We start from the raw sequence: 21,186 nt of genomic DNA, 5'->3' as shown, positions 1-21,186 counted from the left end.
CCATGGTCACGGGCATGGGGGAGTTGCATTATTTTTGACTTCCTTCCCTTCTCAGGTTCGAGCTTCATGGGGCGGAGCTGCTGACTAATTGGGAGCACCTGGGCCCGGCGTCTCCCAGCTATAAAGCAGGCGATCAACCTGGCCGGTTGTCTCTCGCTCACTCCTCCTGGCCCACGTCGGAGCGATGGTTGTGTTTCTTGAGTTATGTCTTGTTTAGTTCTCTGCATCCATCACACCGCACACATACACCCCCTGTACACTCATGCACACACTCGCACTCACCACTGACACTACTGATAACCACACTCCACTGTACGTTATGGTTTGCCTTGTGTTGATTTTGCGTTACTAATAATAAATTATTAGTTGTGTTTCACGTTTAGTCTGCGTCTCCCTCCTTCGATGTCACGATTTCTGAGCCGGGTCGTGACAGAAGCAACTCTCACCACATCACTGTCGCATTATTTTGAGATTTTAAGCAACTCTCAGTACATCACTGGAGCATCATTTTGAGGTTCATCGAAACTCTCACTACATCACTGTAGCATCATTTGGAGGATAGTAGCAACTCTCACTACATGACTGTCAGCATCATTTTAAGGTTTTCAGCAACTCTCAGTACATCACTGGAGCATCATTTTGAGGATAGTAGCAACTCTCACCACATCACTTTCGCATCATTTATTAGGTTAGAAGCAACTCTCATGACATCACTTTCGCATCTTTTTGAAATTAGTAGATACCCTCATTACATCACTGTCAGCATCATTTTGAGTTCATTATTATCACTGAGGTTATTCGAATCTTTCACTGCATTACTGTTAGCATTATTTTGATTTCATTAGCAATTCTTACGACATCTCTGTCGCATTATTTTGAGGTTATTAGCAACTCTTCCTACATCCCTGTAGCATTGTTTTTGAGGTCGTTAGCAACTCTTCCTACATCACTGTAGCATTTTTTGAGGTTATTCGCAAATCTTACGACATCACTCTCAGCATCATTTTGAGATCATTAGTAACTTTAATTACATCACTGTAGCATCGTTTTGAGGTTCGTAGCAAATATTACTACAAGACTGTCAGCATCACTTTGAGGTTATTCGAAACTTTCACTACATTACTGTCAGCATCACTTTCAGTTTGTTAGCAATCCTTAGAACATCACGGTAGCATCATTTTGAGGTTCGTAGCAACTATTACTACAATAATGTCAGTATTATTTTGAGTTTATTAGCAATTCTTACGACATCACTTTCGCATTATTTTGAGTTTTTTAGCAACTCTTACTAGATTACCGTCAGCATCATTTTGAGTTCATTAGCAATTCTTACAACATCACTGTCGCATCATTTTGAGTTCATTAGCAATTCTTACGACATCACTGTCGCATCATTTTGAGGTTATTAGCAACTATTACTACATTACTGTCAGCATCACTGAGTTTATTAGCATCCATCACCACGTGACTGTTAGCATCGTTTTGAGTTCAATAGCAATTCTTACGACATCACTGTCATCATCATTTTTAGGTTACTCGCAGCTCTAACCACATGACTGTCAGCATCACTTTGAGGTTATTCGAAACTTTCACTACATTACTGTTAGTATCATTTTGAGTTTATTAGCAATTCTTACGACATCACAGTAGCATTATTTTGAGTTTCGTAGCAACTCTTACTACATGACTGTCAGCATCACTTTGAGGTTATTCGAAACACTTACTACATTGCTGTAAGCATCACTGAGTTGATAAACAACTATCACTACATTACAGTTAGCATCATTTTAAGTTCATTAGCAATTCTTCCGACATCACTTTCAGCATCATTTTGAGGTTATTACCAATTCTTCTGACATCACTGTCGCATTATTTTGAGGTTGTTAGCAACTCTTACTACATTACTGTTGCATTATTTTAAGCAACTCTTTCTAACTGACTGTCAGCATCACTTTGAGGTTGTTCAAAACACTGACTAATTACTTTAAGCATCACTGAGTTAATTAGCAACTATCACTACATTACTGTTAACATCATTTTGAGTTCATTAGCAATTCTTCCGACATCACTGTCGCAATATTTTGAGGTTCGTAGCAACTTTTACTACATTACTGTCAGCATCACTTTTAGGTTATTCAAAACTTTCACTCCATTACTGTTAGCATCATTTTGAGTTCATTAGCAATTCTTACTACATCACTGTCGCATCATTTTGAGATCATTAGCAATTCTTCCGACATCACTATCGCATTATTTTGAGGTTCGTAGCAACTCTTTCTACTTTACTGTTGCATTATTTTGACGTTATTAGCAGCTCTCACTACATTACTGTCAGAATCATTTTGAGGTTATTAGCAGCTCTCACTAGATTACTGTCAGCATCATTTTGAGTTCATTAGCAATTCTTACTACATTACTGTTGCATTATTTTGAGGTTAGTAGCAACTCTTACTACATGACTGTCAGCATCACTTTGAGGTTGTTTGAAACACTTACTACATTACTGTAAGCATCACTGAGTTTATTAGCAACTATCACTACATTACTGTTAGCATCATTTTGAGTTTATTAGCAATTCTTACGACATCACTGTATTATCAATTTGAGGTTAGTTTCAACTTTTCCAAAATTACCGTCAGCATCATTTTGAGTTCATTAGCATTTCTTCCGACATCACTGTCGCATTATTTTGAGATTATTAGCAATTCTTCCGACATCATTGTCGCATTATTTTGAAGTTCATAGAAACTCTTACTACATGACTGTCAGCATTACTTTGAGGTTATTCGAAACTTTCACAACATTACTTTTAGCATCATTTTGAGTTCATTAGCAATTCTAATGCGGCTCGAGGCCACGCTGGTTCACCAAGCGACAAAGTGAGCCTTGAAAACGGCATCGGTCGAGCTTCCCGGGCTTGGGATATCCGACATCCGGCATCGTTGTGAGAAACAAAGGGGGCTGCGCACGCGGCAGATTGGCACAAGGTAGGAAAGATCAGGCGCTGTGTCGGCCTCCCTGCCTGTCAGTCAGAAGGCTGTGTCCCTGGAGCTCATGTCTGTTCCTAAGCTCAGCGAGTCATACTTACCTGGCAGGGGAGATACCATGATCAGCAAGGTGGTTCTCCCCGGGTGAGGCTCAGCCATTGCACTGGGGCTGTGCTGACCCTGGTGAATTCCCCAAATGTGGGAATCTCAACTGCATAATTTCTGACAGTGGGGGACTGCGTCCGCGCTCTCCCCTGTGATCGTGTGAAAAAAGGAAAGAAAGAAAGAAAGGCCGACCACGGCGGCAACAACAACAACGGTGACCGCCTGTCCCGGCCAGTTGGCGGTCTCCTCTTGTGCTGGCCAGCCTGAGGAGACCGCGGAGGACGTAGCCTCGATGAGCTCCCAGTATCTCTCACACCTTCCAGCCCTAAATGAAGAGGGCAGGGTTTCTGCCACATTTAGTTGAGGGTCATGGTATCTGACAAGCCCTGAGCTCAGGACAATACATCCACGGCTCGTCTTCGCAGTAAGTGGAATGATACCAGAGAATTCATGCGTGGGAGGAGATCAACTTGGAAAACCCCGACTCCAGGATGAGTCGCTGGCTTGTGGCTTTGAACACCGCTTTGTTTTACTTTGAGTCGCCCCACTAGCATAGCAGGGTGAAGGCACCGATTGCCTTTGCTTTGGATAGCAGTGGGGACAACCAGTGTGCCAGATGTAGTGTTTATGGCACTGCATTTTGTGTCGCCACCCAAAATGTTGCAGTTCCTGCCCACAGCCGCGGCCGGGATTGGCTGTACCGGGGGTGCTGGCTCTCACGTCGGGTGGCTGACAGGCATCGCTTCTCGGCCTTTTGGCTAACATCAAGTGTAGTATCTGTTCTTATCAGTTTAATATCTGGTACGTTCCCTATCCGGGAACCATATATTAAATTGCTTTTTGGAACAGGGAGATGGAACGGGAGCTTGCTCCGTCCTTTCCACGCATCAACCTGGTATTGCAGTGTTTCCAGGAGTGGTGCAATGCCCAGCATTTCTCGTCGGAAATAAAACAAGCCTCCGCCAGGCACTCGCTCACCTGCTCCACCCAAAGCCGGACCAGGGTTCTCCTCCTGCACTGCAGCTTTTCCTCAGCCTGCAGCCGCAATGGCCTTCCAGGAACAGTGCGGGCCCCTCCCCTTTTGTCAGGAGCAAATCCCGTGCTCTTCAGGCCAACTCTCGAGTGCTGCACATGAGGCCGGGGCTGGATTTCCGCCCGCGCTGCCGCTGGGCGTCAAGTTGTGGCTCCGTTTGCACTCCAGATAAGGATGGAGGTCCGCTGACGGCACTGCTCTCGGAGCCTTTCCCAAAAGGCTTTGGAATGCACTCTGAAAGACCTGAACCTTCAATGTGCCTGAGCTTCCCGGGCTTGGGATATCCGACATCCGGCATCGTTGTGAGAAACAAAGGGGGCTGCGCACGCGGCAGATTGGCACAAGGTAGGAAAGATCAGGCGCTGTGTCGGCCTCCCTGCCTGTCAGTCAGAAGGCTGTGTCCCTGGAGCTCATGTCTGTTCCTAAGCTCAGCGAGTCATACTTACCTGGCAGAGGAGATACCATGATCAGCAAGGTGGTTCTCCCCGGGTGAGGCTCAGCCATTGCACTGGGGCTGTGCTGACCCTGGTGAATTCCCCAAATGTGGGAATCTCAACTGCATAATTTCTGACAGTGGGGGACTGCGTCCGCGCTCTCCCCTGTGATCGTGTGAAAAAAGGAAAGAAAGAAAGAAAGGCCGACCACGGCGGCAACAACAACAACAACGGTGACCGCCTGTCCCGGCCAGTTGGCGGTCTCCTCTTGTGCTGGCCAGCCTGAGGAGACCGCGGAGGACGTAGCCTCGATGAGCTCCCAGTATCTCTCACACCTTCCAGCCCTAAATGAAGAGGGCAGGGTTTCTGCCACATTTAGTTGAGGGTCATGGTATCTGACAAGCCCTGGGCTCAGGACAATACATCCACGGCTCGTCTTCGCAGTAAGTGGAATGATACCAGAGAATTCATGCGTGGGAGGAGATCAACTTGGAAAACCCCGACTCCAGGATGAGTCGCTGGCTTGTGGCTTTGAACACCGCTTTGTTTTACTTTGAGTCGCCCCACTAGCATAGCAGGGTGAAGGCACCGATTGCCTTTGCTTTGGATAGCAGTGGGGACAACCAGTGTGCCAGATGTAGTGTTTATGGCACTGCATTTTGTGTCGCCACCCAAAATGTTGCAGTTCCTGCCCACAGCCGCGGCCGGGATTGGCTGTACCGGGGGTGCTGGCTCTCACGTCGGGTGGCTGACAGGCATCGCTTCTCGGCCTTTTGGCTAACATCAAGTGTAGTATCTGTTCTTATCAGTTTAATATCTGGTACGTTCCCTATCCGGGAACCATATATTAAATTGCTTTTTGGAACAGGGAGATGGAACGGGAGCTTGCTCCGTCCTTTCCACGCATCAACCTGGTATTGCAGTGTTTCCAGGAGTGGTGCAATGCCCCGCATTTCTCGTCGGACATAAAACAAGCCTCCGCCAGGCACTCGCTCACCTGCTCCACCCAAAGCCGGACCAGGGTTCTCCTCCTGCACTGCAGCTTTTCCTCAGCCTGCGGCCGCAATGGCCTTCCAGGAACAGTGCGGGCCCCTCCCCTTTTGTCAGGAGCAAATCCCGTGCTCTTCAGGCCAACTCTCGAGTGCTGCACATGAGGCTGGGGCTGGATTTCCGCCCGCGCTGCCGCTGGGCGTCAAGTTGTGGCTCCGTTTGCACTCCAGATAAGGATGGAGGGCAGGGGAGATACCATGATCAGCAAGGTGGTTCTCCCCGGGTGAGGCTCAGCCATTGCACTGGGGCTGTGCTGACCCTGGTGAATTCCCCAAATGTGGGAATCTCAACTGCATAATTTCTGACAGTGGGGGACTGCGTCCGCGCTCTCCCCTGTGATCGTGTGAAAAAAGGAAAGAAAGAAAGAAAGGCCGACCACGGCGGCAACAACAACAACGGTGACCACCTGTCCCGGCCAGTTGGCGGTCTCCTCTTGTGCTGGCCAGCCTGAGGAGACCGCGGAGGACGTAGCCTCGATGAGCTCCCAGTATCTCTCACACCTTCCAGCCCTAAATGAAGAGGGCAGGGTTTCTGCCACATTTAGTTGAGGGTCATGGTATCTGACAAGCCCTGGGCTCAGGACAATACATCCACGGCTCGTCTTCGCAGTAAGTGGAATGATACCAGAGAATTCATGCGTGGGAGGAGATCAACTTGGAAAACCCCGACTCCAGGATGAGTCGCTGGCTTGTGGCTTTGAACACCGCTTTGTTTTACTTTGAGTCGCCCCACTAGCATAGCAGGGTGAAGGCACCGATTGCCTTTGCTTTGGATAGCAGTGGGGACAACCAGTGTGCCAGATGTAGTGTTTATGGCACTGCATTTTGTGTCGCCACCCAAAATGTTGCAGTTCCTGCCCACAGCCGCGGCCGGGATTGGCTGTACCGGGGGTGCTGGCTCTCACGTCGGGTGGCTGACAGGCATCGCTTCTCGGCCTTTTGGCTAACATCAAGTGTAGTATCTGTTCTTATCAGTTTAATATCTGGTACGTTCCCTATCCGGGAACCATATATTAAATTGCTTTTTGGAACAGGGAGATGGAACGGGAGTTTGCTCCGTCCTTTCCACGCATCAACCTGGTATTGCAGTGTGTCCAGGAGTGGTGCAATGCCCCGCATTTCTCGTCGGAAACAAAACAAGCCTCCGCCAGGCACTCGCTCACCTGCTCCACCCAAAGCCGGACCAGGGTTCTCCTCCTGCACTGCAGCTTTTCCTCAGCCTGCGGCCGCAATGGCCTTCCAGGAACAGTGCGGGCCCCTCCCCTTTTGTCAGGAGCAAATCCCGTGCTCTTCAGGCCAACTCTCGAGTGCTGCACATGAGGCCGGGGCTGGATTTCCGCCCGCGCTGCCGCTGGGCGTCAAGTTGTGGCTCCGTTTGCACTCCAGATAAGGATGGAGGTCCGCTGACGGCACTGCTCTCGGAGCCTTTCCCAAAAGGCTTTGGAATGCACTCTGAAAGACCTGAACCTTCAATGTGCCTGAGCTTCCCGGGCTTGGGATATCCGACATCCGGCTACATTAGTAGCAACTCTTACTACATGACTGTCAGCTTCACTTTGAGGTTGTTCAAAACACTTACTACGTTACTGTAAGCATAACTGAGTTTATTAGCAACTATCACTACATGACTGTCAGCATCACTTTGAGTTCATTTACAATTCTTCCGACATCACTGTAGCATTATTTTGAGGTTATTAGCAACTCTTACTACATTACTCTCAGCATCATTTTTAGGTTACTCGCAACTCTAACCAGGTGACTGTCAGCATCACTTTGAGGTTATTCGAAACTTTCACTACATCACTGTCGCATCATTTTGAGATCATTAGCAATTCTTCTGACATCACTGTCGCATTATTTTGAGGTTCGTAGCAACTCTTACTGCATGACTGTCAGCATCACTTTGAGGTTATTCGAAACTTTCACTACATTACAGTTAGCATCATTTTGAGTTCCTTAGCAGTTCTTCCGACATCACTGTCGCATTATTTTGAGGTTCGTAGCAACTCTTACTACATGACTGTCAGCATCACTTTGAGGTAGTTCGAAACACTTACGACATTACTGTAAACATCACTGAGTTTATTAGCAACTATCGCTACATTACTGTTGGCATTATTTTGAGTTCATTAGCAATTCTCACTACATGACCGTCACATCATTTTGATATCATTAGCAATTCTTACAACATCACTGTAGCATCATTTTGAGATCATTAGCAGCTCTTACTAGATTTCCGTCAGCATCATTTTGAGTTTATTAGCAATTCTTCCGACATCGCTGTCGCATTATTTTGAGTTTTGTAGCAACTCTTACTATATGACTGTCAGCATCACTTTGAGGCCATTCGAAACTTTCATTCCATTACAGTTAGCATCATTTTGAGTTCATTAGCAATTCTTGCTACATCACTGTCGCATCATTTTGAGACCATTAGCAATTCTTCCAACATCACTGTCGCATTATTTTGAGGTTCGTAGCAACTCTTACTACATTATTGTCAGCATCACTTTGAGGTAGTTCGAAACACTTACTACATTACTGTTAGCATCATTTTGAGTTTATTAGCAATTCTTATGACAACAGTGTAGCATCATTTTAACGTTAGTTTCAACTCTTCCTACATTACCGTCAGCATCATTTTTAGTTTTTTAGCATCTCTTACTTCATCACTGTAGCATCATTTTGAGTTCATTAGCAACTCTTCCGACATCACTGTCGCATTATTTTGAGTTTAGTAGCAACTCTTACTACATGACTGTCAGCATCATTTTGAGGGAGTTTGAAACTCTTCCTACATTATTGTAAGTATCACTGAGTTCATTAGCAACTATCACTACGTTACTGTTAGCATCATTTTGAGTTCATTAGAAATTCTTCTGAAATCACTGTCGCATTATTTTGAGGTTATTAGCAACTCTTAATACATTACTGTCCGCATCATTTTTAGGTTACTCGAAACTCTTACCACATGACTGTCAGCATTACTTTGAGGTTATTCGAAACTTTCACTACATTACTGTTAGCATCATTTTGAATTTATTAGCAGCTCTTACTAGATTACCGTCGCATCATTTTGAGATCATGAGCAATTCTTCCGACATGACAGTCGCATTATTTTGTGGTTTTTAGCAACTCTTACTACATGACTGTAAGCATCACTGAGTTTATGAGCAACTATCACTACATTACTGTTTGCATCGTTTTGAGTTTATTAGCAATTCTTTCGACATCACTGTCGCATCATTTTGAGATCATTAGCAATTCTTCTGAAATCACTGTCCCATTACTTTGAGGTTCGAAGCAACTCTTACTACATTACTGTCAGCATCACTTTGAGGTTAATCGAAACTCTAACCACATGTCTGTCAGCATCACTTAGTTTATTAGCAACTATCACTACATTACTGTTAGCATCAATTTGAGTTCATTAGCAATGTGGGGCTTTGATTGGGAATTGTAAGAAAAATCACTGAATGAACAACACAAACACAGACTGTGTCTGAAATTCCACACCTGCACTTGAAACCAGTGTGGAATCAATTGTATCCACTGTCAATCCTGATTCTGGAGAAATTTCTTTGTGTGTTTTGATGGACGCGAGCCAAGCAGAAATTTCCCACAATGCAATAGGGCGGCGTTTGGTCAGTGTTGAGCAGGCGTCAGTCTGACAATGATGTCATATTATTGTGTCATCACTTGACCAGACCCAAAAGTAGGCTCAGGTATCAGTTTCTTCTCAATGCTAATGTCTGCTAGCTTAGTCTGCTACTTTGATGGCTCTGCCTGCTCAAAGGTCCAGACCCCTGGATGTGGTGGTTCCTACCTGAACGTAGATTCTGTCAGCTCATGTTGTTAAATCAACTCACCAGGAACACCAGTAGATTTCAATGGACTGACAATGAGTCTCATTGAATGGGTGTCTCGTCCAATGAGAAACAATCAGTCTCAGGTTGAAGCTCATCAATGAGGTCTTGTGGATCAGTGGCTTGCATGAATGAATGAGTTGGAAGACTTCTTGGAAATTAAAGAGGATTTAATACAATTAAGAAAACACTTAAGACAGAGTGACAATTCCAGCAGAGTAATTAAGGCCCATATTGAGTAGCAGGTATGAATTAGCCTGGATTTATCTGAGCTTCAAGTAGACGGCTAAGAGGCAGGTGGAAAGGTGTGTAGGATGAACGATGGTGACCTCCAATCAAATGAAGAGGACTGAGTGGAGGCTGACCAGCTCTACGGAGTCAGGCGGAGTTTGGCAGCGAGACAGGAGTCCAGGCCTGAATCGGTGAAAACCAACGTAACCGGCTTACGTTCTCAGCTGGATTCTCCCATCGATGTACGACGCCTCTCCAACGAACTGGTGGGAGGACGGCCTCCAAAGCCTCCACCTCGTCGACCATGGCTCCCGCTGAGATTCGCTCGATGAAGAAGGGAAGCGCGTTGATTGGCTACCCTCTGGTCTCAGGCTGCTGGCTGCCTGGACTAAGCTGCTCTTCTCCAACACAAAGGTGGCTTCTCTCTCTTCAAGGCTCACAGGAGGTCAAGAGTGTAGCGACCGTGAGCCGAGATCGATGATGAATTACAAAAATAGAAAATCAAAAAATAAATTAGAGGAATAGAAAAGAAAAGGGGGGGGGCGGACCAGCTGCTCTAGGAGCTCACACACAAAGGGCAGAAACAAGAAGCACTGAAGAGAGCGCCAGCAGTGGATGGTGCCACCACTGTTACAGTAAACTGGTCCGCCTCAGAGCAGTGACCTTTGACCTGTGAGGGGTTGTTGGCCAATCAGCACACTTTGCTGTCTTCAGTCCTTCTCAGATATCAACAAATGAAGCTGGTTGAACAGACAGCAATCATCATCACTCAGAGACATCACCTGGAGAGGAAGACTGCTCAGAGTTCTGACAATGACAGTGAAGAGACAAGGAGAGCTGGACAACCACAGACAGTGAAACATTCGGAACATCATGTTGATACACGTGTGTGTGTGTGTGTGTGTGTGTGTGTGTCAGAATCGGAATCAGAATCTTTTATTTTCGTTGTAGGGGGGGGGGGTACAGTGACAATAGTTAGAGCGCTCTTCCAGAGCCACCGTGCACCACAGAATGCAGATACAAAGAAAAGATAGAAAAGATAAAAGCAAGATAAAAGACACTGTTAGAACAGAGAGATCCATCAACCCACCAACCAGAGGTGTGTCTGGTACAGATGTGGAATTATTGGCTCACACAATGTTGAGGCAACTGGAAGAAGACAAACAAAAAAGGCTGGTGTGATCCAGACCTTCATCAAAGATGGTCCTGGAGAACTGTTCAATGTGTCAGGACTTCTGTCCATTGTCTTCTGCTTATCCTGTTCAGGGTCATGAGGGGGTGGAGCCTATCCCAGCAGCTTTTGGGCGACAGGCCGTGTTCACCCTGGACAGGTCACCAGTCCATCACAGGGCCAACACATCCACAGACAAACATTCCAAGCCAGACTCAGGAGGATCTCTCCACCCTACAGACTGTAAAGGAACCATCAAAGATGGCAGTTGGAGTTCTGTGGATCTGTGCTGGATTCCTCATCCTCACGGACCAGAAGTCTGTCTGAAATACTGCACTGATTGATGATCTTTTCATGAATCTGGAAAAGCTTCTAAAATGAAAGGAAAACAATCCTATCTTCTTCATGCCTCAAGCCAAATCAAACCAAGAGTTCTTTTATCATATTTTTTTAACCGGACGTCTGCTTTGACTGGTTGGTTGTTGAAAGAGAGCAGGACAGGACAGACAGCAGAAGACAAATATAGAGAAGGAAAGACAAAAGACAGAGAGAAAGGAGGGAGAGAATGACAAAAAGATGGGAACAAGATGAGGGTGAAAGACAAGCAGAGAGAAAGACAGAGGGACAGGGGGATGGAAGACAGACACACAACCAACAACAGCAGCAGCAATAATAGTAAACTAGCTGCCAATGATAACGTCTCCTGGTCGCTGAAGCAATCAACTTCATAATAGGAGGATTGAAGAGCCAGGAAATAAAATATTAGCACAATACTGATGTGAATGTTCGTGCAATACTGAGAACACTGATATGTAGACGACTAGTAGGGGCGGCACGGTGGTGCAAGAAGACAAACAAAAAAGGCTGGTGTGATTCAGACATCCATCAAAAATGGTCCTGGAGAACTGTTCAATGTGTCAGGGGCTTCAGAAGCTCCAATCCTCTCTAAGGTCCAGTGAGAGTGGAAGAGATTATAAATGAGAGAAGCAGGGCCCTCACTCAGAACTGAACCAGCTCAGTTGGGAGAGCCTTAGACTGAAGATCTAAAGGTCCCTGGTCCGATCCCAGGTTTCAGCAGAGGAGCAGCATTGACTTTACTTTCCAGTGGAGGAACTGCAGACATGAAGGCAACTAACATCTTGTCCTGTGCATTCTTGTGACATTCAGGACATTTTTGGAGCCTTTTGTTGGATTTTGCCACAGAGAATCAGAGCCAATCAAAAGCATGGTGGACTTCAACATGGAGGACTGAACAAGTCAAGAAAGCATCAGTTTGACCTTCACAGGTGTTTCTGTTCCTGTCTCAATGCTGTAGAAAGAGCCTGAGGAGCTCAGAGGGTAGAGCATCAGACTTTTAATCTGAGGGTCCAGGGTTCAAGTCCCTGTTCAGGTGCTGTGGAGGTTCCAGTGTTTGACAACATGGTACTGGATGAAGTTCAGTGTTGAACAAACTGTCAACATTAAAAGTAGAAGTGTTCTTGTCTTGCCACTGTGAGACAGTCGCTAGAAAACTGACCAACAATAATTTCATGTGGCATGCAATTAACAAAAGACCTACACTGATGGTCGAGGGGGGGGCTGGAGCCTATCCCAGCATCTACAGGCCAGAGGCGGGGTTCACCCTGGACAGGTCACCAGTCCATCACAGGGTCAGCATACAGAGACGAACAACCATTCACACTCACATTCATACCTACGGTCAATTTAGAGTGTCCAATCAGCCTCGTCCCCAATTACATGTCTTTGGACAGTGGGAAGGAGCTGGAGTACCAGAGAGAACCCACGCATTCATGGGGAGAACATACAGGCTCTACACAGAAAGATTCCCCACCCGAGCCTGGACTCAAACCAGAACCTTCTTGCTGTGAGGCCACAGTGCTCACCACTGCACCATCATGCTGCCATGCTCTCTTCTACTTTCCTCAATTGTGTTTCTTTCATGTCCTCCTGAGATCAAAGACAGAATTCTAGCTACTGTCAAAGCCCTGATGACATCATCAGGAATTCTGACTTTGATCTGGAGACTCTTGCTTTAATCTGAATTTGATCTGACTAATGTTTTAGTTTAGGTTGCATGATACCGACCACCTCATTTCTCCTGATGGACTGGTGACCTGTCCAGGGTGAACCCTGCCTCTTGAACAATGTCACCTGGGATCGCCCCCCCCCCCCCCCCCATGACCCCATACCCCCTTCCCTCATGTGACTCTTTCATGCGGGCCTCTCAAAACAAAAACATGGCCGCCGCTCCTGTCATTTTCGGAGGAAAGTGCCTTCTTCCAAGATAGTTTTGATTTAATAAAGCATTCTGATGACATTTCTAGAGAGAAATATGCATTTTGTTTTCATAATCTTCGCTCAGTTCTTGTGTTTAATCTTTGGTTTGTTCGTTATTACGGTGAATCTTTCACCTCTCGGAAGAGAGTCGTTACAGTGTCACATTTCTACTGTTGCTATGTTGGTTGCTAAGGAAGCCATTACGGACGAGTGTCATTTCAAGATAGGTTTGATTTTTAAAAAGCATTTTAAGGACATTTCTGGCGAGAAATATAAATTTTATTTCCATAATATTCGCTGTTCAAGAAAGAATAATATGAAATGGATTTTAGTGCCCCAGGAATTACAAACATCTGCTTCCGTGGAAGTCGCCCCCCGTTCTTCTGTGAGAAAATCCGGTAGTTGTCGCTCACTCCGAGGAAAAAAAACAAATATTTTTAATACTTCATCTTTTGATTAATAAGACAATCTACAAATTCATTTAATTTCTGGATGTTTATTCTACCTACGAAGTCCATTTGTCACCATTATAGATCGACCAATCAGCATTAAGAATATAAACAATGACTCAAACTAATGGCGGTCTGCTGACGTCACATCCGTCACAGAGGCTCACTCCTGCACTCAGAGGTGGCCTTTTAGTTCCATCACTTCACGCTGTATTTACAGATTTATGATTGAGGGGAACAAACCACTCTGATGTCTGGGTTCATCAAGGATATCATTAAAGAAATCCTAACTATCTGGCCAGTTAAATTGATCCTAACTGTTCTTCAGATGTTGTGCTGGTAATGTCATGTAGTTTCTTTTCCAATGTAACTTTGTCGTTCTGATGTGTGTATTTTTACTGCTCCAACAAAGCTGTTCCTCTTCTGGGGAAATCAATCATTCAGGCAATCAATAACTGAGTGTCTCTGATGCTGTACTGTAGTATTGCAGTACAACAACACTCTGATCCTTCCTTTTCAAATGTTTTTATTGTGTTTCTCTCATCAGGTGTTCAAAATGATGACAATAAAAATCAATAATTGATATTCAGCTTTGTTTCAACAATAATAACTGATCAGAAATGAGGCCTGATGGCTGCAATAGCAGCTTTGTGCTGTTCAGTGACTCCTGCTATAAAAAGGAGTCAAGGCGGTCTTAAAGATGTGAAAATGTTCCAAAGATCCTTCTTCATGTTGGTCCTGAACAAGATTGGTGTCAGGCCTTTTTTCAAAGGAGCTCCAAAAGGCTCACTTAACCCTTTGAGGCCTGGCTGAGACACGAGGCCTGTTGACCTTTGACCCTGTTGCTCTTTTGCTCTCATTGGCCTCTCCAGTGGATACAGACCTGAAACTTTATGAAATCCTAATCTGGTGGAATAATTCTAGAACCCCCTCCCAAACAGGAAGTAGCTTCAGGAAGGAGGTGGGGCTTCAAAGTTTTAAATATTGGTTTCTGGCAGAGGTGTGAGCTCCTCCCAGAAAGCTCATCTCATTTGGAGCAACTTTGACCAGTTATGATGCTTAAGTTAAAGACTTTACTGGACTTTGCCACACCCTTTATGGACAGCAGAAAGGACTTAGGGGGGTCAAACCAGCACAGATGCGATCCTTCAAGAACAGAACAACACACTCAAATTTCAACTTCCTCGGTTCAAAGAGAAAAAACTATCCCCTTGTGAAACTGGGCAAAATCAGGGTCTGGGACTTCTGCACTCCGAGAGCCTTTTGGAGCAGAATTGAGGATCAAATCTGGGTTCTGGTGTTTCTACTTGGGCTACATCCACCAAACTTTACACACATAGTGTGATGCCCCAGAGTAGCATGTGCTGGGAATTTCAGCCATCTAGGTGCTAAGGGGCCCAAGCACAGTCCCGGGGCATCCACTAACCCTAAGGGGCTGCTCAAAGTCTGGCCCCTCTTCCCTGGTTTCATTTGAGCTGAAGCCACCAAAAGTCACACCAATGGTTGATGTCAGTGAGAGGACTGATTCTGACATTTTCAGCCATCCAGAAGTTACAGAGCTGAAACACAAGACCCCAAAGCCCCTTCCATGTTTGTTGCCAGAGATATCGTAGTCATGACAGTGCACCTCCTTTATGAAGAAAAACAAAACAACTACTGCTTTGGGGCTTGTGTTTAGGGTTATTATATTATATTATTATATTATATTATGTGTGTAAAGTTTGGTGGATGTAGCCGGATGGGCCGGTGTGAGCAGGCATTTCAAAATATATATTTCTGGTAAAAACGCAGAAACAGCGGTGTTTTTGTGTTAAAATGAGAAACAGACCCATCCAGTTGTAGTGCCACCACTCAGCGGCCGCCTTGCAGTCAGAAGCCATGAAGAATGTTGCCCAGTAAGAGGAAGGAGAAAGGAGGAGCCGAAAAAGAGACACTCACGAGAAGAAAAGCAGACGAATTTCCAAAACTCGACGCGTTCTTCCAGGGCTGGACTGGGAAGAAGAGATGTCAGGTGTTGGAACGTGTAGTGGAAGAAGAAGGTCTCTGTGAGTAGTGAAAGAGTATCATTCTTTTAACATGGTTACTGTCTTCCATGTAGAATACTGCACTTTATTTTAATTTTTGAAACTTCAAAATGTGCGCATACATCCTCTGGTATGGCGTGTGCTTACACATATCATGTAAATAACCATGGAGGGCTGCCAGGGATGAAAAATGCCAGGGCCATTTTTTGGTCCCAGTCCAGCCCTGCTTCTTAACCTGCTCACGGTGTCCTGTCAGCTGTCTTCCCTCAAGGAGGTGGCCAGTCTTGCTCTGGAGCAGTTTCAAAAATAGGCCTCAGCACACTGCCTCTGTGCCATGCCTCTCTCATGCTCCTCTACTCTTTGGTGCACATGCCTCCAGTCTGTCAGGCCTCTAATGAAGACACTTGGATCACTGGGCTTGCTAAAAGCAGGGCAAACAAAACAAAACAAAGCATGACGTTGACCACAATAAGTCAGCCATTTCCACGTCGTGCCGTCCGTTCTAACGAAGAGCCTCTGGACGACAGGGTTTATGGAATCTTGTTGAGGATGAAACTTTAAAAAATCAGTCCTCTGTGTGGAAGAAGGGCGACTAAAATAGTCTCCAACTGTCTGATCTGACTCCTCCACTTCCATTGCAACAGCATGGCTTGACTAAGAGAAAGAGAGAGAGCTGAGAGATTTCATTGGACGAGCCCAATGTCCTTCAAGAAAATCAACCAATGGGCCGCGTTTCGCGTCTCCGATACCGTTACGGTCGATTAAAATCTATACACTTTTGAAAAAAAAATTATGACAGTTATGGGCCGGCCCAAAGATGTGCATCGGCCAGGTGGCCAGTCCAGCCCTGGGTTCACCCTTGATGGGTCACCAGTCCATCCCAGGACCAACACACACACACAGACAGACAACCATTCACACTCACAGTCATTTAGAGTGTCCAGGTAACCACTACCCTCTTGATGTCTGGACCGTGGGAGGAAGCTGGAGTACCAGAGAGAACCACCACAGAGACAGGGAGAACCTGCAGGAGGGGTGGAGGTCGATGAGTCCTGGAGACGTTCAATAATGTCCACAACTTTGGCACCAAGAAGACAGCAGGTGATGGCACCTGGGAGTTCAACAGACCTGATGATTGAACCACCAATCACAAGGATTTCAGCCTCCATTGTAAACAGAGAGTTTAGATGAGAGAGAACCTGCTGTCAGCCTCACCAGTCAGGGCAGTGGCAGAGGCAGCAGAGTCGAATGAAGCAGGATCACTTGGCAGGTCTCAGCTGGAGGTGATGACATCACTGGCCTCAGTCCTCACCAGTGCTCTGCCTAGCAACAGGGACGATGGAGAGAAACCAGTAGAAGCGCTCTGAGAGTTGGAGACAGCAGGAGAGAGACCACGACAGAGTCACCCATGGGAAACTGTTGGATCCACTCAGGACAAACTGGACAGACACAGATCAAAGTCAGAATTGATGATGATGTCATCAGGAGGCTTTGATGGTGTCTTTATTTGTACCTAGAATTCTGTCTTTGATGTCAGGAGGACATGAAAGAAACACAATTGAGGAAAGTAGAGGCGAACATTCAGCTTCATTCGAAACACTTGAACTGTTGAACAGTAGAATTTGTTTGAAACAGTTTACAACACATTGACAGGATTGAAGAGGGAAGGTTTTTGTGTTTTCAGTTTAATTCTAACTTAAAACTGGGCATGAACATTTTTAGTCGTTCATATTCTAACATACAGAGGAAGTCATGGCATTCCCTTTTTTTTAACCTGTCCTGTTCAGGAAATGGAAATGGAAATTTAGCTGCTATGTTGAATCAGAAAAACCTTTTGAAGTCTACTTTTGCTTCAGTCAGAAAGTGGACTGTTGTTAACTCTCACAATGGTTGGTGATTGTGGAGGAAGACAAAATCCTTATGAACCTCTTTTTAACAGACACACATTTCTAAAGATGCAGGTTCATTTTATTTTGTTCTTTTAGCAGAGGATAGTTTCGATCCATCGACCTCTGGGTTCTGGGCCCAGCACGCTTCCTCTGCACCACTCTGCTCTACCATTGATGGTGCCAGGAGGCCTAAAAACACAAAACACCAATTCAATCCAGGACCTTGGAGCCTAAACTGAAACTCCATCACACGGTGGCTCTGCTGGGGCTCCCACAGGTGAGTGAGGCTGAGCTCCAGTCTGCTCTGAGGAGGCAGCAGACATCTGCACCACTCAGAGGTTTGGTTGGTGGTTTTGAAAAAATCCCAACAAACTAAAATCCTGTTGAATCAGGAAGTTCTAGTTGAACTCTCATCCACGTCACATGACCAAGAAAACCTCCTCTTTCATTCAGACCAGAACAGACAAACATAGAAACATTGTTTCAGCTTCTGATCAAACAATAACAAGATCTTGATTGTTTGTCATGTTCTATGAATCAGACTGATGTTCTCTGGATGTTCTAGGAGGTGTGTCTGTTTCTGATGAAGCCTGTTTGGTCTGGGGGGGTTAAGATGGTGGGGCTGTTTCAGTTCTAGTGCTGAAGGCTTTCATTATGACAGTCAGACTCTCCTCTGTCCTTCATGGTCCCTCAAATGTGCAGTGTGGACCTCACACACTGAATTTAGCCTGAAAACTCTTCATGAAAAGCAGTGACTCAGAGTCTCTGTGGCGCAATCGGCCAGCGCGCTCGGCTGTTAATCGAGAGGCTGGTGGTTCGAGCCCACCCAGGGACGATGAAGAGGCTCTACTGGTGCTTAGGAGTCGCTGCATTAATGATCTGAATGTGGACGGACAGACTGACACTCCACAGCAGACTCATGTGACAGATCTCTTGATGAGACGCTTCAGTCTTCAATTTAGTCATCGTGTGTCATGCAGTGTTGAGGAGGCCTGCTGGCTGTGGGTAAAGTGGGGGCTCAGAGTTTGTGGAGTCGGCTCTGGAGTGAAGGGGGTCACTGTTTGGTTCTCAGATGCTCCAGCTCAGGTTAGCGAGGTGGTGGAGAAACCAGTGAGAGCTCTGCCAGCTGGAGCCTCTTGGGTCCCGGGAGGCTTCACTCCTGGAGGTGGAAATGTTGAGGAGTTTTAAAATCTGCTCCTCTTTCACGCTGACTTGTTTTCTAGGGTTCCCTCTTTTATTCTCCTGGAGATCAAGAGGATCCTGCCATGTTTGTCCAGGAGACCCACAGTACAACCGTCAGTGAATGGGGATGCAGGCAGACTTTTAATGGGGGTCATTTGAAGTCCCAAGTCCAGTTGGAGCAGAGGGTGGAGTTTGATTCTCCAGGAGGTTTTTGTTGTTGTTTTTTCACCAGTTTCTTTTGATTTGGAGGAAATCATTCCAGGTGTTTGAAAGAAGGTGAGAGCAACTTTGGAAAATGTTCAACTGGTGTTTTTAAATGTCTTTGCACCAACAAATGGTGGACAGGACAGCTTTTGAGACATTTTAATGCCACCGTTCAACAGTGAATCTGCTGGTTTCCTGTTTTTAGGAGCTGATGGGAGCTGCACAGAGAAGCTCTTTGAGACAGGAACCATTCAGAGCTCCACCCTGCTTCTTCCAGCAGGATCCACAGATCCACCAACACACCAGCTGTCTGATGTGTGGAGGCTTTTGACCAGGATTCCTAGACAGCACAGCTGGACTCACTCAACAGCTAACTTGTTAGCACCGACTAGACAGGAGCGCTTCTATGGTTTTACTCAGTGGTTCAATGTTTTTAAGAGATGTCCCATTCAGCCTGTGGGTTTGAGTGATCACTCTTCAGTCTCCTGTTCTGTTTTATTAAAATATTCATTTAAAAGCTCCTGAGAGAGAGAGAGAGAGAGAGGGGGGGAGACAGAGAGAGAGAGGGAGAGGGGGGGTAGACAGAGAGAGGGGGAGAGAGGGGGGAGACAGAGGGAGAGAGAGGGGGAGAGAGGGGGGAGACAGAGGGAGAGAGGGGGGGGAGACAGAGGGAGAGAGGGGGAGGGAGAGAGAGGATCAAACTGATCTCAAACTTGACTTCAAAATTCTCAGATTATAATCATTTGTACTCCTTGATAGATTCATCACTGCAGTGTCATAGAGGGTCCATTACTATTGCAGTATATTAAAGAATATAAGAACGAGGTTACCATTCATGTAAATATAATATTTCATGTATTGCAGTATATTTTCAAAGATATAACACTTTAATTTTTTTAATAAGAGACTTTAATGTGAGACTTTAATGTCTGTCTTTGATCTCTAACTCTGACTCTGATGTCATTGGTGGTGACTGAACTCTACCCCCTGACAGACTGGGAAGGCTCCTATTGGTGATGTCATCATAAATACATGAAGGTCTTTTTTCAATGGTATAACATAAAAGCTCATCTTAGTAAAACAATCAAGTTACTAAATTCTTGAAAAAATGACTGTCACTGACTTAAATAAATCAAATCTACTTCAAAGTTCCTTCTGTTGTCATAAGTCAGCCATTTTAAGTGTACTTGTAGTTCCAGAACATTCCAAGAGGAGATGATATGAATCATTTTGTTAGATGAACTCAGTTCCTCTGCTTTGATGTTGGTGGACCGAGGGGAGTTTGCCTGAACCTGCTTGGACCTGCTGGCTCCTGCTCAGTCCCTCACTCAGCCTCACTCAGCCTCAGCAGCACCGCTCCACTGAGGCCTGATTCAGGTTCCTAGCAACCAAATAGGAGGAGAGCTGAACCTTCTTGCTGGGAGGCCACAGTGCTGACCACTGCACCATTGTGTCCCCTGAAAATGCCACCACCTTGTTGGGATTTTCTGTAACAGCAAGGACACATGAACACAGCAGCTTCTTCACAGGGCTGGTGGCGCAATGGACAACGCGTCTGACTACGGCTCAGAAGATTCTAGGTTCAACTCCTGGCCAGCTCGCTTTGAACTTTATACTGAGAAGATGAAGTGAGAACCACTGATCAAAGTCACTGAAGTCCTCCCAGGTTTCCTCCTTGTCTGCTGGAAACATGAACACATGAATGATCCTGCTACCTCTCATGTTAAGCTGCACTTGACAGTGACAGCAGGAGAACAAAAATCCCAGTGTGTCATCAACATTTGCTGTCAATCAATGATAGAAGCTGTTGAGTTTCTGGATCAGAACAAGGAGAAAGGAGCCCCAATGAAAGAGAGATGGTTCTTGATTCTGATTTTGTTCTTCACTCCTACACCAGAGAGTGAAAGTGTGGGCTGGCTGGGAGCAACTGCCTGCTTCAGAGTGGGAGGAGCCTCAGGACTTTCCAGTGAGAGCTGCAAACTTCCACCAGCGCCCAGTGCCAGCAGGTCTTCATGATGGAGCTGAGAAGAACACAACAACACCAGAGCACTGGAGAGGAGCACAACACTTCTTTGCTTCCTGGCCACTCTCATGTCTGTCTGTCCATCTGGAGCTGGGGGGAGGAGCTTCACATGTTTTTTCTTTTTTTAAAAAGGGAATGACATGACTTCCTCTGTATGTTAGAATATGAACTACTAAAAATGTTCATCCCCACTTTAAAGTTAGAATTAAATTTTAAGTAGAAAAACCTTCCCTCTTCAATCCTGTCACTCAGTGTTGTAAAC

General features: G+C 45.7%; 6 non-coding genes and 1 pseudogene across 6 annotated transcripts; all 7 read left to right on the top strand.

Annotated features, from left to right (window-relative positions):
• Positions 1-3,080: 3,080 nt before the first annotated feature.
• Positions 3,081-3,244, top strand: LOC147270276 (U1 spliceosomal RNA). The gene has a single exon (XR_015116863.1). It is a non-coding gene; the product is annotated as a U1 spliceosomal RNA (small nuclear RNA).
• Positions 3,245-3,830: 586 nt separating this feature from the next.
• Positions 3,831-4,021, top strand: LOC147270275 (U2 spliceosomal RNA). The gene has a single exon (XR_015116417.1). It is a non-coding gene; the product is annotated as a U2 spliceosomal RNA (small nuclear RNA).
• A 542-nt stretch (positions 4,022-4,563) lies between these two features.
• LOC147270274 (U1 spliceosomal RNA) lies at positions 4,564-4,727 on the top strand. Its single transcript, XR_015116761.1, has one exon. It is a non-coding gene; the product is annotated as a U1 spliceosomal RNA (small nuclear RNA).
• A 589-nt stretch (positions 4,728-5,316) lies between these two features.
• Positions 5,317-5,507, top strand: LOC147270273 (U2 spliceosomal RNA). The gene has a single exon (XR_015116416.1). It is a non-coding gene; the product is annotated as a U2 spliceosomal RNA (small nuclear RNA).
• Positions 5,508-5,791: 284 nt separating this feature from the next.
• On the top strand, positions 5,792-5,945 carry LOC147270272 (U1 spliceosomal RNA; annotated as a pseudogene).
• A 586-nt stretch (positions 5,946-6,531) lies between these two features.
• On the top strand, positions 6,532-6,722 carry LOC147270271 (U2 spliceosomal RNA). Its single transcript, XR_015116482.1, has one exon. It is a non-coding gene; the product is annotated as a U2 spliceosomal RNA (small nuclear RNA).
• A 13,707-nt stretch (positions 6,723-20,429) lies between these two features.
• Positions 20,430-20,502, top strand: trnar-acg (transfer RNA arginine (anticodon ACG)). Its single transcript has one exon. It is a non-coding gene; the product is annotated as a tRNA-Arg (tRNA).
• The last annotated feature ends 684 nt before the right edge of the window (positions 20,503-21,186 follow it).

The sequence above is a fragment of the Aulostomus chinensis genome, chromosome 1 (assembly GCF_037954235.1).
Source record: "Aulostomus chinensis isolate RoL2024-O1b breed Wild chromosome 1, RoL_Achi_v1.0, whole genome shotgun sequence".
NCBI classification, from domain to species: Eukaryota; Metazoa; Chordata; class Actinopteri; order Syngnathiformes; family Aulostomidae; genus Aulostomus; species Aulostomus chinensis.
Note: the sequence above shows the minus strand (reverse complement) of the source record. Positions and strands in the feature narration are given on the sequence as shown.